At 40.2% G+C, this 13,259-nt stretch overlaps 1 pseudogene; it reads left to right on the top strand.

Annotated features, from left to right (window-relative positions):
- The first annotated feature begins 4,777 nt into the window (after positions 1-4,777).
- The window catches only part of LOC139754938 (solute carrier family 22 member 6-B-like), a 120,912-nt pseudogene continuing 112,430 nt past the window's right edge, over positions 4,778-13,259 (top strand).

The raw sequence follows: 13,259 nt of genomic DNA, 5'->3' as shown, positions 1-13,259 counted from the left end.
AAACATCTCATTTCCAGCACATCCATCCTCCTGCGCACAACTCTATCCATAGCCCACGCCTCGCAACCATACAACATTGTTGGAACCACTATTCCTTCAAACATACCCATTTTTGCTTTCCGAGATAATGTTCTCGACTTCCACACATTCTTCAAGGCCCCCAGAATTTTCGCCCCCTCCCCCACCCTATGATCCACTTCCGCTTCCATGGTTCCATCCGCTGCCAGATCCACTCCCAGATATCTAAAACACTTTACTTCCTCCAGTTTTTCTCCATTCAAACTCACCTCCCAATTGACTTGACCCTCAACCCTACTGTACCTAATAACCTTGCTCTTATTCACATTTACTCTTAACTTTCTTCTTCCACACACTTTACCAAACTCAGTCACCAGCTTCTGCAGTTTCTCACATGAATCAGCCACCAGCGCTGTATCATCAGCGAACAACAACTGACTCACTTCCCAAGCTCTCTCATCCACAACAGACTTCATACTTGCCCCTCTTTCCAAAACTCTTGCATTTACCTCCCTAACAACCCCATCCATAAACAAATTAAACAACCATGGAGACATCACACACCCCTGCCGCAAACCTACATTCACTGAGAACCAATCACTTTCCTCTCTTCCTACACGTACACATGCCTTACATCCTCGATAAAAACTTTTCACTGCTTCTAACAACTTTCCTCCCACACCATATATTCTTAATACCTTCCATAGAGCATCTCTATCAACTCTATCATATGCCTTCTCCAGATCCATAAATGCTACATACAAATCCATTTGCTTTTCTAAGTATTTCTCACATACATTCTTCAAAGCAAACACCTGATCCACACATCCTCTACCACTTCTGAAACCACACTGCTCTACCCCAATCTGATGCTCTGTACATGCCTTCACCCTCTCAATCAATACCCTCCCATATAATTTACCAGGAATACTCAACAAACTTATACCTCTGTAATTTGAGCACTCACACTTATCCCCTTTGCCTTTGTACAATGGCACTATGCACGCATTCCGCCAATCATCAGGCACCTCACCATGAGTCATCCATACATTAAATAACCTTACCAACCAGTCAACAATACAGTCACCCCCTTTTTTAATAAATTCCACTGCAATACCATCCAAACCTGCTGCCTTGCCGGCTTTCATCTTCCGCAAAGCTTTCACTACCTCTTCTCTGTTTACCAAATCATTTTCCCTAACCCTATATATATATATATATATATGGGAGTAAAGTCAGGGGTTAGTGAGAGGACAAGAGCAAGGGAAGGAGTAGCAGTACTCCCGAAACAGGAGTTGTGGGAGTATGTAATAGAATGTAAGAAAGTAAATTCTCGATTAATATGGGTAAAACTGAAAGTTGATGGAGAGAGATGGGTGATTATTGGTGCATATGCACCTGGGCATGAGAAGAAAGATCATGAGAGGCAAGTGTTTTGGGAGCAGCTGAATGAGTGTGTTTGTGGTTTTGATGCACGAGACCGGGTTATAGTGACGGGTGATTTGGATGCAAAGGTGAGTAATGTGGCAGTTGAGGGAATAATTGGTATACATGGGGTGTTCAGTGTTGTAAATGGAAATGGTGAAGAGCTTGTAGATTTATGTGCTGAAAAATGACTGGTGATTGGGAATACCTGGTTTAAAAAGCGAGATATACATAAGTATACATATGTAAGTAGGAGAGATGGCCAGAGAGCGTTATTGGATTACGTGTTAATTGACAGGCGTGCGAAAGAGAGACTTTTGTATGTTAATGTGCTGAGAGGTGCAACTGGAGGGATGTCTGATCATTATCTTGTGGAGGCTAAGGTGAAGATTTGTATGGGTTTTCAGAAAAGAAGAGTGAAAGTTGGGGTGAAGAGGGTGGTGAGAGTAAGTGAGCTTGGGAAGGAGACTTGTGTGAGGAATTACCAGGAGAGACTGAGTACAGAATGGAAAAAGGTGAGAATAATGGAAGTAAGGGAATTGGGGGAGGAATGGGATGCATTTAGGGAATCAGTGATGGATTGCGCAAAAGATGCTTGTGGCATGAGAAGAGTGGGAGGTGGGTTGATTAGAAAGTGTAGTGAGTGGTTGGATGAAGAAGTAAGGTTATTAGTGAAAGGGAAGAGAGAGGCATTTGTACGATTTTTGTAGGGAAAAATGCAATTGAGTGGGAGATGTATAAAAGAAAGAGACAGGAGGTCAAGAGAAAGGTGCAAGAGGTGAAAAAGAGGGCAAATGAGAGTTGGGGTGAGAGAGTATCATTAAATTTTAGGGAGAATAAAAAGATGTTCTGGAAGGAGGTAAATAAAGTGCGTAAGACAAGGGAGCAAATGGGAACTTCAGTGAAGGGCGCAAATGGGGAGGTGATAACAAGTAGTGGTGATGTGAGAAGGAGATGGAGTGAGTATTTTGAAGGTTTGTTGAATGTGTTTGATGATAGAGTGGCAGATATAGGGTGTTTTGGTCGAGGTGGTGTGCAAAGTGAGAGGGTTAGGGAAAATGATTTGTTAAACAGAGAAGAGGTAGTAAAAGCTTTGCGGAAGATGAAAGCCGGCAAGGCAGCAGGTTTGGATGGTATTGCAGTGGAATTTCTTAAAAAAGTGGGTGACTGTATTATTGACTGGTTGGTAAGGTTATTTAATGTATGTATGACTCATGGTGAGGTGCCTGAGGATTGGCGGAATGCGTGTATAGTGCCATTGTACAAAGGCAAAGGGGATAAGAGTGAGTGCTCAAATTACAGAGGTATAAGTTTGTTGAGTATTCCTGGTAAATCATATGGGAGGGTATTAATTGAGAGGGTGTAGGCATGTACAGAGCATCAGATTGGGGAAGAGCAGTGTGGTTTCAGAAGTGGTAGAGGATGTGTGGATCAGGTGTTTGCTTTGAAGAATGTATGTGAGAAATACTTAGAAAAGTGAATGGATTTGTATGTAGCATTTATGGATCTGGAGAAGGTATATGATAAGAGTTGATAGAGATGCTTTGTGGAAGGTATTAAGAATATGTGGTGTGGGAGGCAAGTTGTTAGAAGCAGTGAAAAGTTTTTATCGAGGATGTAAGGCATGTGTACGTGTAGGAAGAGAGGAAAGTGATTGGTTCTCAGTGAATGTAGGTTTGCGGCAGGGGTGTGTGATGTCTCCATGGTTGTTTAATTTGTTTATGGATGGGGTTGTTAGGGAGGTGAATGCAAGAGTTTTGGAAAGAGGGGCAAGTATGAAGTCTGTTGGGGATGAGAAAGTTTGGGAAGTGAGTCAGTTGTTGTTCGCTGATGATACAGCGCTGGTGTCTGATTCATGTGAGAAACTGCAGAAGCTTGTGACTGATTTTGGTAAAGTGTGTGAAAGAAGAAAGTTAAGAGTAAATGTGAATAAGAGGTAGGTTATTAGGTACAATAGGGTTGAGGGTCAAGTCAATTGGGAGGTAAGTTTGAATGGAGAAAAACTGGAGGAAGTAAAGTTTTTTAGATATCTGGGAGTGGATCTGGTAGCGGATGGAACTATGGAAGCGGAAGTGGATCATAGGGTGGGGGAGGGGCGAAAATTCTGGTAGCCTTGAAGAATGTGTGGAAGTCGAGAACATTATCTCGGAAAGCAAAAATGGGTATGTTTGAAGGAATAGTGGTTCCAACAATTTTGTATGGTTGCGAGGCGTGGGCTATGGATAGAGTTGTGCGCAGGAGGATGGATGTGCTGGAAATGAGATGTTTGAGGACAATGTGTGGTGTGAGGTGGTTTGATCGAGTAAGTAACGTAAGGGCAAGAGAGATGTGTCGAAATAAAAAGAGCGTGGTTGAGAGAGCAGAAGAGGGTGTTTTGAAATGGTTTGGGCACATGGAGAGAATGAGTGAGGAATAATTGACCAAGAGGATATATTTGTCAGAGGTGGAGGGAACGAGGAGAAGTGGGAGACGAAAGTGGAGGTGGAAAGATGGAGTGAAAAAGATTTTGTGTGATCGGGGCCTGAACATGCAGGAGGGTGAAAGGAGGGCAAGGAATAAAGTGAATTGGATCGATGTGGTATACCGGGGTTGACGTGCTGTTAGTGGATTGAATCAGGGCATATGAAGCGTTTGGGGTAAACCATGGAAAGCTGTATAGGTATGTATATTTGCGTGTGTGGACGTATGTATATACATGTGTATGGGGGTGGGTTGGGCCATTTCTTTCGTCTTTTTCCTTGCGCTACCTCGCAAACGCGGGAGACAGCTACAAAGCAAAAAAAAGAATATATGTATATATATATATAGTATTATATTATATTACTATTTTTTATTATACTTTGTCGCTGTCTCCCGCGTTGGCGAGGTAGCGCAAGGAAACAGACGAAAGAATGGCCCAATCCACCAACATGCATATGTATATGTATAAACGTCCACACACGCACATATACATACCTATACAGCTCAACGTATGCATATATATAGAAACTCAGACATATACATTTTTACACATGTACATAATTCATAATGTCTGCGTTATTCATTCTCGTCGCCACCCCCCCCCACACATGAAATGAAAAACCCCCTCCCCCCGCATGTGCGCGAGGTAGCGCTAGGAAAAGACAACAAAGGCCACATTCGTTCACGCTGTCTCCAGCTGTCATGTATAATGCACTGAAACCACAGCTCCCTTTCCACATCCAGGCCCCATAAATCTTGCCATGGTTTACCCCAGACGCTTCACATGCCCTGCTTCACTCCAATGACAGCACGTCGACACATACAACAAGACGTATGTGCCTACATCAATGTTATGTAACCAGTTGCAACTACAGTTCCAGCATGGAGGACGGCAGCCATCCAGGAGCGACCATGGCGCGGGACTTCGATGAGATGCTGGAGAAGGTGGGTTCCTACGGACCTTACCAGAAGTGGAGGATCATCCTCATCCTTGTTCCTGTGTCCTTCTTTGTTGCAATTATGGTAAGCAGTCGACATTCATTTACACACACACACACACACACATATATATATATATATATATATATATATATATATATATATATATATATATATATATATATATATATATATATATATATCCCTGGGGATAGGGGAGAAAGAATACTTCCCACGTATTCCCTGCGTGTCGTAGAAGGCGACTAAAAGGGGAGGGAATGGGAGCTGGAAATCCTCCCCTCTCGTTTTTTTTTTCTAATTTTCCAAAAGAAGGAACAGAGAAGGGGGCCAGGTGAGGATATTCCCTCAAAGGCCCAGTCCTCTGTTCTTAACGCTACCTCGCTGATGCGGGAAATGGCGAATAGTATGAAAGAAAGAAAAGATATATATATATATATATATATATATATATATATATATATATATATATATATATTTATATGAGTCCACGTGGTAAATGAAACGCGATAAGTTCCCAAGTGCACTTTCGTGTAATAATCACATCATCAGGGGAGACACAAGAGAGAAATATAACATTCAGTTAATATACATCGAAGAGACGAAGCTAGGACACCATTTGGTAAACATGTGATTGTCCAAAACATACAACGAGCGTTTATAAACTTATCACTTTGCAAATTTTATCAACAATATAGTTATCTAATTTGTATAGACTATCACTAATATTAAGATTATAATTCTTTGTGTATTTAATAATAGAATATTCAATGATATTTCTCTTGGTAATAGTTAGAATTAATAACTGAGATGGCGTTACTTCAGTCAATACAATGATCAGGCATTTGATTCTTGTCCCGTTCTTATACTATACTTATGTTGCTTAAGTCTAACAGGAAGATCCTTGCCATTCTGACCAACATAAAATCTATCACAGTTTCCACAAGGCACTTTATAGATGCATCCAAGAGAATTTTTTGGTTAATTCCTGATTAAGATATTCTTTATAGTATTATTGTTGCTAAAGGCAACATTTACATTAAAGGATTTAAGCAACATGGGAGGCAAAGTAAAATTATTATTAAAAGGGAGAACTAAAAGATTCTTGGTGTCAATGGGAGGTTTGGGCTCAACTCTATAAAATGATTTCTTTGCTAACTTAAGGGATTTATCAATGAAAGATCTAGGGTACTTTAACTTAGATCCAATAGAATATATCTTATCAAACTCATCATCAATAAACTCTGGACTGCAAATACGTAATGCTCTAAGGAACATAGATTGAAATGATGATAATTTAACTCTGTCATGTTGAGATGAGTAATAATGGATATATAAGCATACATTGGTGGGTTTTCTGTATGTGCTAAACTTAAACTTGTTTCCTTGTCTATGGATCATGCAATCTAAAAATGGTAACATACCATTATTTTCATTTTCTACAGTAAATTTGATGGAAGGTACTAAATTGTTAAGTAAGGGGAGAAATATTTGTAAATTTTCATTTGTTGGCCAAACACAAAGAACATCATCTACATACCTAATGCTACATACAAATCCATTTGCTTTTTTAAGTATTTCTCCCATACATTCTTCAAAGCAAACACCTGATCCCCACATCCTCTACCACTTCTGAAACCACATTGCTCTTCCCCAATCTGATGCTCTGTGCATGCCTTCACCCTCTCAATCAATACCCTCCCATATGATTTCCCAGGAATACTCAACAAACTTATACCTCTGTGATTTGAGCACTCTCTCTTATCGCCTTTGCCTTTGTATAATGACACTATGCAAGCATTCCGCCAATACTCAGGCACCTCATCATGAGTCATACATACATTAAATAACCTTACCAACCAGTTAAAGATAGAGCCACCTCTTTTTTTTTTTAATAAATTCCACTGCAATACCATCCAAACCCGCTGCCTTGCCGGCTTTCATCTTCCGCAATGGTTTTACTATATCTTCTCTGTTTACCAAATCATTCTCCCTAACCCTCTCACTTTGCACACCACCTCGACCAAAACACCTTACATCTGCCACTCTTATCATCAAACACATTTAACAAACCTTCAAAATACTCACTCCATCTCTTTCTCACATCACCACTACTTGTTATCACCTCCCCTTTAGCCTCCTTCACTGATGTTTCCATTTGTTCTCTTGTCTTATGCACTTTATTTACCTCCTTCCAAAACATCATTTTATTCTCTCTAAAATTCAATTATACTCTGTCACTCCAACTCTCATTTTCCGTCTTTTTCACCTTTTGCGCCCTTCTCTTGACCTCCTGCCTCTTTCTTTTATACATTTCCCAGTCATTTCATTTCCTTGCAAAAATCGTCCAAATGCCTTTCTCTTCTCTTTCACTAATAATCTTACTTTTTCATCCCACTACTCGCTACCCTTTCCAATCTGCCCACCTCCCAAGCTTCTCATGCCACAAGCATCTTTTCCGCAAGCCATCACTGCTTCCCTAAATACATCCCATTCCTCCCCACCCCCCTTACCTCCTTTGTTCTCATCTTTTTCCATTCTGTACTCAGTCTCCCCTGGTACTTCCTCACACGTCTCCTTTCCTAGCTCACTTACTCTCACCACTCTCTTCACCCCAACATTCTCTCTTCTTTTCTGAAAACGTCTACAAATCTTCACCTTCGCCTCCACAAGATAGTGATCAGACATCCTTCCAGTTGCACCTCTCAGCACATTAACATCTAAAAGACTCTCTTTTGCGCAACTATTGATTAACACGTAATCCAATAACGGTCTCTGGCTATCTCTCCTACTTACATACGTATACTTATGTATATCTCTCTTTTCAAACCAGGTCCTTCCAGTCACCAGTCCTTTTTCAGCATATAAATCTACAAGCTCTTCACCATTTCCATTTACAACACTGAACACCCCATGTACACCAATTATTCCCTCAACTTCCACATTACCCACTTTACATTCAAATGACCCATTACTGTAACCCGGTCTCGTGCATCAAAACTACTAACACACTCACTCATATATATATGGGGTGTCTAAATGTATGTGAATGTAACCAAGATGTGAAAATAGGAGAGATAGGTAGTATGTTTGAGGAAAGGAACCTGGATGTTTTGGCTCTGAGTGAAACGAAGCTCAAGGGTAAAGGGGAAGAGTGGTTTGGGGATGTCTTGGGAGTAAAGTCAGGGGTTAGTAAGAGGACAAGAGCAAGGGAAGGAGTAGCACTACTGAAACAGGAGTTGTGGGAGTATGTGATAGAACGTAAGAAAGTAAATTCTCGATCAATATGGGTAAAACTGAAAGTTGATGGAGAGAGATGGGTAATTATTGGTGCATATGCACCTGGGCATCAGAAGAAAGATCATGAGAGGCAAGTGTTTTGGGAGCAGCTGAATGAGTGTGTTAGTGGTTTTGATGCACAAGACCGGGTTATAGTGATGGGTGATTTGGATGCAAAGGTGAGTAATGTGGCAGTTGAGGGAATAATTGGTATACATGGAGTGTTCAGTGTTGTAAATGGAAATGGTGAAGAGCTTGTAGATTTATGTGCTGAAAAAGGACTGGTGATTGGGAATACCTGGTTTAAAAAGAGAGATATACCTAAGTATACGTATGTAAGTAGGAGAGATGGCCAGATAGCATTATTGGATTACGTGTTAATTGACAGGCGCGCGAAAGAGAGACTTTTAGATGTAAATGTGCTGAGAGGTGCAACTGGAGGGATGTCTGATCATTATCTTGTGGAGGCTAAGGTGAAGATTTGTATGGGTTTTCAGAAAAGAAGAGTGAATGTTGGGGTGAAGAGGGTGGTGAGAGTAAGTGAGCTAGGGAAGGAGACTTGTGTGAGGAAGTACCAGGAGAGACTGAGTACAGAATGGAAAAAGGTGAGAACAATGGAAGTAAGGGGGGTGGGGGAGGAATGGGATGTATTTAGGGAATCAGTGATGACTTGCGGAAAAGATGCTTGTGGCATGAGAAGCGTTGGAGGTGGGTTGATTAGAAAGGGTAGTGAGTGGTGGGATGAAGAAGTAAGATTATTAGTGAAAGAGAAGAGAGAGGCATTTGGACGATTTTTGCAGGGAAAAAATGCAAATGAGTGGGAGATGTATAAAAGAAAGAGACAGGAGGTCAAGTGAAAGGTGGAAGAGGTGAAAAAGAGGGCAAATGAGAGTTGGGGTGAGAGAGTATCATTAAATTTTAGGGAGAATAAAAAGATGTTCTGGAAGGAGGTAAATAAAGTTCGTAAGACAAGGGAGCAAATGGGAACTTCAGTGAAGGGCGCTAATGGGGAGGTGATAACAAGTAGTGGTGATGTGAGAAGGAGATGGAGTGAGTATTTTGAAGGTTTGTTGAATGTGTTTGATGATAGAGTGGCAGATATAGGGTGTCTTGGTCGAGGTGATGTGCAAAGTGAGAGGGTTAGGGAGAATGATTTGGTAAACAGAGAAGAGGTAGTAAAAGCTTTGCGGAAGATGAAAGCTGCCAAGGCAGCAGGTTTGGATGGTATTGCAGTGGAATTTATTAAAAAAGGGGGTGACTGTATTGTTGACTGGTTGGTAAGGTTATTTAATGTATGTATGACTCATGGTGAGGTGCCTGAGGATTGGGGGAATGCTTGCATAGTGCCATTATATAAAGGCAAAGGGGATAAGAGTGAGTGCTCAAATTACATAGGTATATGTTTGTTGAGTATTCCTGGTAAATTATTTGGGAGGGTATTGATTGAGAGGGTGAGGGTATGTACAGAGCATCAGATTGGGGAAGAGCAGTGTGGTTTCAGAAGTGGTAGAGGATGTGTGGATCAGGTGTTTGCTTTGAAGAATGCATGTGAGAAATACTTAGAAAAGCAAATGGATTTGTATGTAGCATCTATGGATCTGGAGAAGGTATATGATAGAGTTGATAGAGATGCTCTGTGGAAGGTATTAAGAATATATGGTGTGGGAGGCAAGTTGTTAGAAGCAGTGAAAAGTTTTTATCGAGGATGTAAGGCATGTGTACGTGTAGGAAGAGAGGAAAGTGATTGGTTCTCAGTGAATGTAGGTTTGCGGCAGGGGTGTGTGATGTCTCCATGGTTGTTTAATTTGTTTATGGATGGGGTTGTTAGGGAGGTAAATGCAAGAGTTTTGGAAAGAGGGGCAAGTATGCAGTTTGTTGGGGACGAGAGAGCTTGGGATGTGAGTCAGTTGTTGTTCGCTGATGATGCAGCGCTGATGGCTTATTCATGTAAGAAACTGCAGAAGCTGGTGACTGAGCTTGGTAAAGTGTGTGAAAGAAGAAAGTTAAGAGTAAATGTCAATAAGAGCAGGGTTATTACGTAGGGTAGGGTTGAGGGTCAAGTCAATTGGGAGGTAAATTTGAATGGAGAAAAACTGAAGGAAGTAAAGTGTTTTAGATATCTGGGAGTGGATCTGGCAAGCATCTTTTGCGCAAGCCATCACTGCTTCCCTAAATATATCCCATTCCTCCCCCACTCCCCTTACCTCCTTTGTTCTCATCTTTTTCCGTTCTTTACTCAGTCTCTCCTGGTACTTCCTCACACAAGTCTCCTTCCCAAGCTCACTTACTCTCACCACCCTCTTCACCCCAGCATTCTCTCTTCTTTTCTGAAAACCCATACAAATCTTCACCTTCGCTTGCACAAGATAATGATCAGAAATCCCTCCAGTTGCACCTTTCAGCACATTAACATCCAAAAGTCTCTCTTTTTCGCGCCTGTCAATTAACACGTAATCCAATAACGCTCTCTGGCCATCTCTCCTACTTACATACGTATACTTATGTATATCTCGCTTTTTAAACCAGGTATTCCCAATCACCTGTCCTTTTTCAGCACATAAATCTACAAGCTCTTCACCATTTCCGTTCATAACACTGAACACCCCATGTATACCAATTATTCCCTCAACTGCCACATTACTCACCTTTGCATTCAAATCACCCATCACTATAACCCGGTCTTGTGCATCAAAACCACTAACACACTCATTCAGCTGCTCCCAAAACACTTGCCTCTCATGATCTTTCCTCTGATGCCCAGGTGCATATGCACTAATAATCACCCATCTCTCTCCATCAACTTTCAGTTTTACCCATATTAATCTAGAATTTCCTTTCTTACACTCTATCACATACTCCCACAACTCCTGCTTCAGGTTTAGTGCTACTCCTTCCGTTGCTCTTGTCCTCTTACTAATCCCTGACTTTACTCCCAAGACATTTCCAAACCTCTCTTGCCCTTTACCCTTGAGCTTCGTTTCACTCAGAGCCAAAACATCCAGGTTCCTTTCCTCAAACATACTGCCTATCTCTCCTTTTTCCACATCTTGGTTACATCCACACACATGTAGACACCCCAATCTGAGCCTACGAGGAGGATGAGCACTCCCCGCGTGACTTCTTTTGTTTCCCATTTTAGAAAGTTAAAGTACAAGGAGGGGAGGACTTCTGGCCCCCCGCTCCCGTCCCTCTAATCGCCTTCTACGACACATGAGGAATGCGTGGGAAGTATCCAATGAGACTGAGAAGATATATTCTTTTGGATCTAAGTTAAAGTACCTAGATCTTTCATTGATAAATCCCTTAAGTTAGCAAAGAAATCATTTTATAAGTTTGAGCCCAAACCTCTCATTGACACCAAGAATCTTTTAGTTCTCCCTTTTGATAATAATTTTACTTTGCTTCCCATGTTGCTTAAATCCTTCAATGTAAATGTTGCCTTTAGCAACGATAATACTATAAAGAATATCTTAATCAGTAATTCACCAGAAAATTCTCTTGGTTGCATCTATAAAGTTCCTTGTGGAAACTGTGATAAATTTTATGTTGGTCAGACTGGGAAGGATCTTTCTGTTAGACTTAAGCAACATAAATATAGTATAAGAACGGGACAAGAATGTAATGCCTTGTTTAATCATGTTAAAAACTATGATCATTGTATTGACTAGAGTAACGCCATCTCTGTTGTTGAGTCTAACTCTATTATCAAGAGAAATATCATTGAATCTTCTATTATTAAATACACAAAGAATTATAATCTTAATATTAGTGATGGTCTATATAAATTAGATAACTTAATTGTTGATAAGATTTGTAAAATGATAAGTTTATGAACGTTCGTTGTATGTTTTGGAAAATCAAATGTTTACGAAATTGCGTCCTAGCTTCCTCTCTTCGATGTATATCAACTGACTGTTATATTTCTCTCTTGTGTCTCCCCTGATGATGCGATTATTACATGAAAGTGCAATTGGGATCTTTTCGTGTTTCATTTTCCCCGTGGACCCATAGGAATATATATATATATATATATATATATATATATATATATATATATATATATATATATATATATATATATATATATATATATATATATATATATATATATATATATATATATATATATATATATATATATATATATATATATATATTCTATTTTTGGTCTTCTCTGTTTGTATAAGTTGATAGCTACATATATAGCCTGTATAGCTTAGTGTATAGTCTATGTAACCCAGTGTATAGCTTTTGTAGCCGAGTGTATGGCTGGATGTAAACCCTATATTTTGTCTCTTTATCTACATTGAAGGCACCAGTCACGGACACAAGTCCACATCAAGGACGAGCCTTACTTGATACATAGAAAGGATTATGAAGGGTCGAAAGAATGAAAGAAGGAAAATTATTTACGAGTCTTGGAAGTAGAGAAAAGTTTGTATTCTAAAACGTGTCAGGTCATAGTTATTGGGAGAGACATGAGAGGATAGAGACTTACAAAGCTTCGAGGCCTACCTTTAAGATGCCACCGGCCACACAGTAATCATGTAATGTAGCAGCTTACCGAGTATTGCATGGTCTACCTAGTGGTGGGGGCTCACAAGCAGCCAGCACTAGGGTGCAAAAATCAAAATAGTACATACAGATGAGGGAAAGTGAATTAGCAATGAGCCGTTGGGTAAGCGGTCAAGGTTTAAAATTAGCCTGCGTGAAATGATAATTCGAACTTAATGCTATCGACTTAATTCTGTCAAGTAAGGATGCAGAGATAAAACCATTCCATATGTGAGAGCAGTACTCCACACAAGGACGGATCAATCCTTTGTATAAACGAAGTAACTTCAGAAGATAAGAAATTTCAACGTATAAAGGGTACTCCCAGATTCTTAGAGGCAGACTTAGCTTTTCTCTTAATGTGGGGTTTCCAAAAAAGTTTGGATGTTACAGTAATACCAAGTATGTTCAATGAGTTAAGAGGTGGAATTACAGAACTGTGAAAGGAAAGAGGAAAGTTGTGAGAAATCATCTATAAAGAGATAGGTAGAAGGTAGGTCTTGGAAGTATCAAACTTAACCAGATTTCGTCTTGCCCTACTGATATATTTTGTCCAAGCCTGAGTT

The sequence above is a fragment of the Panulirus ornatus genome, chromosome 18 (genome assembly GCF_036320965.1).
Source record: "Panulirus ornatus isolate Po-2019 chromosome 18, ASM3632096v1, whole genome shotgun sequence".
NCBI classification, from domain to species: domain Eukaryota; kingdom Metazoa; phylum Arthropoda; class Malacostraca; order Decapoda; family Palinuridae; genus Panulirus; species Panulirus ornatus.
The sequence above is the reverse complement of the archived record's forward strand: the minus strand, read 5'-3'. Positions and strand labels throughout refer to the sequence as shown.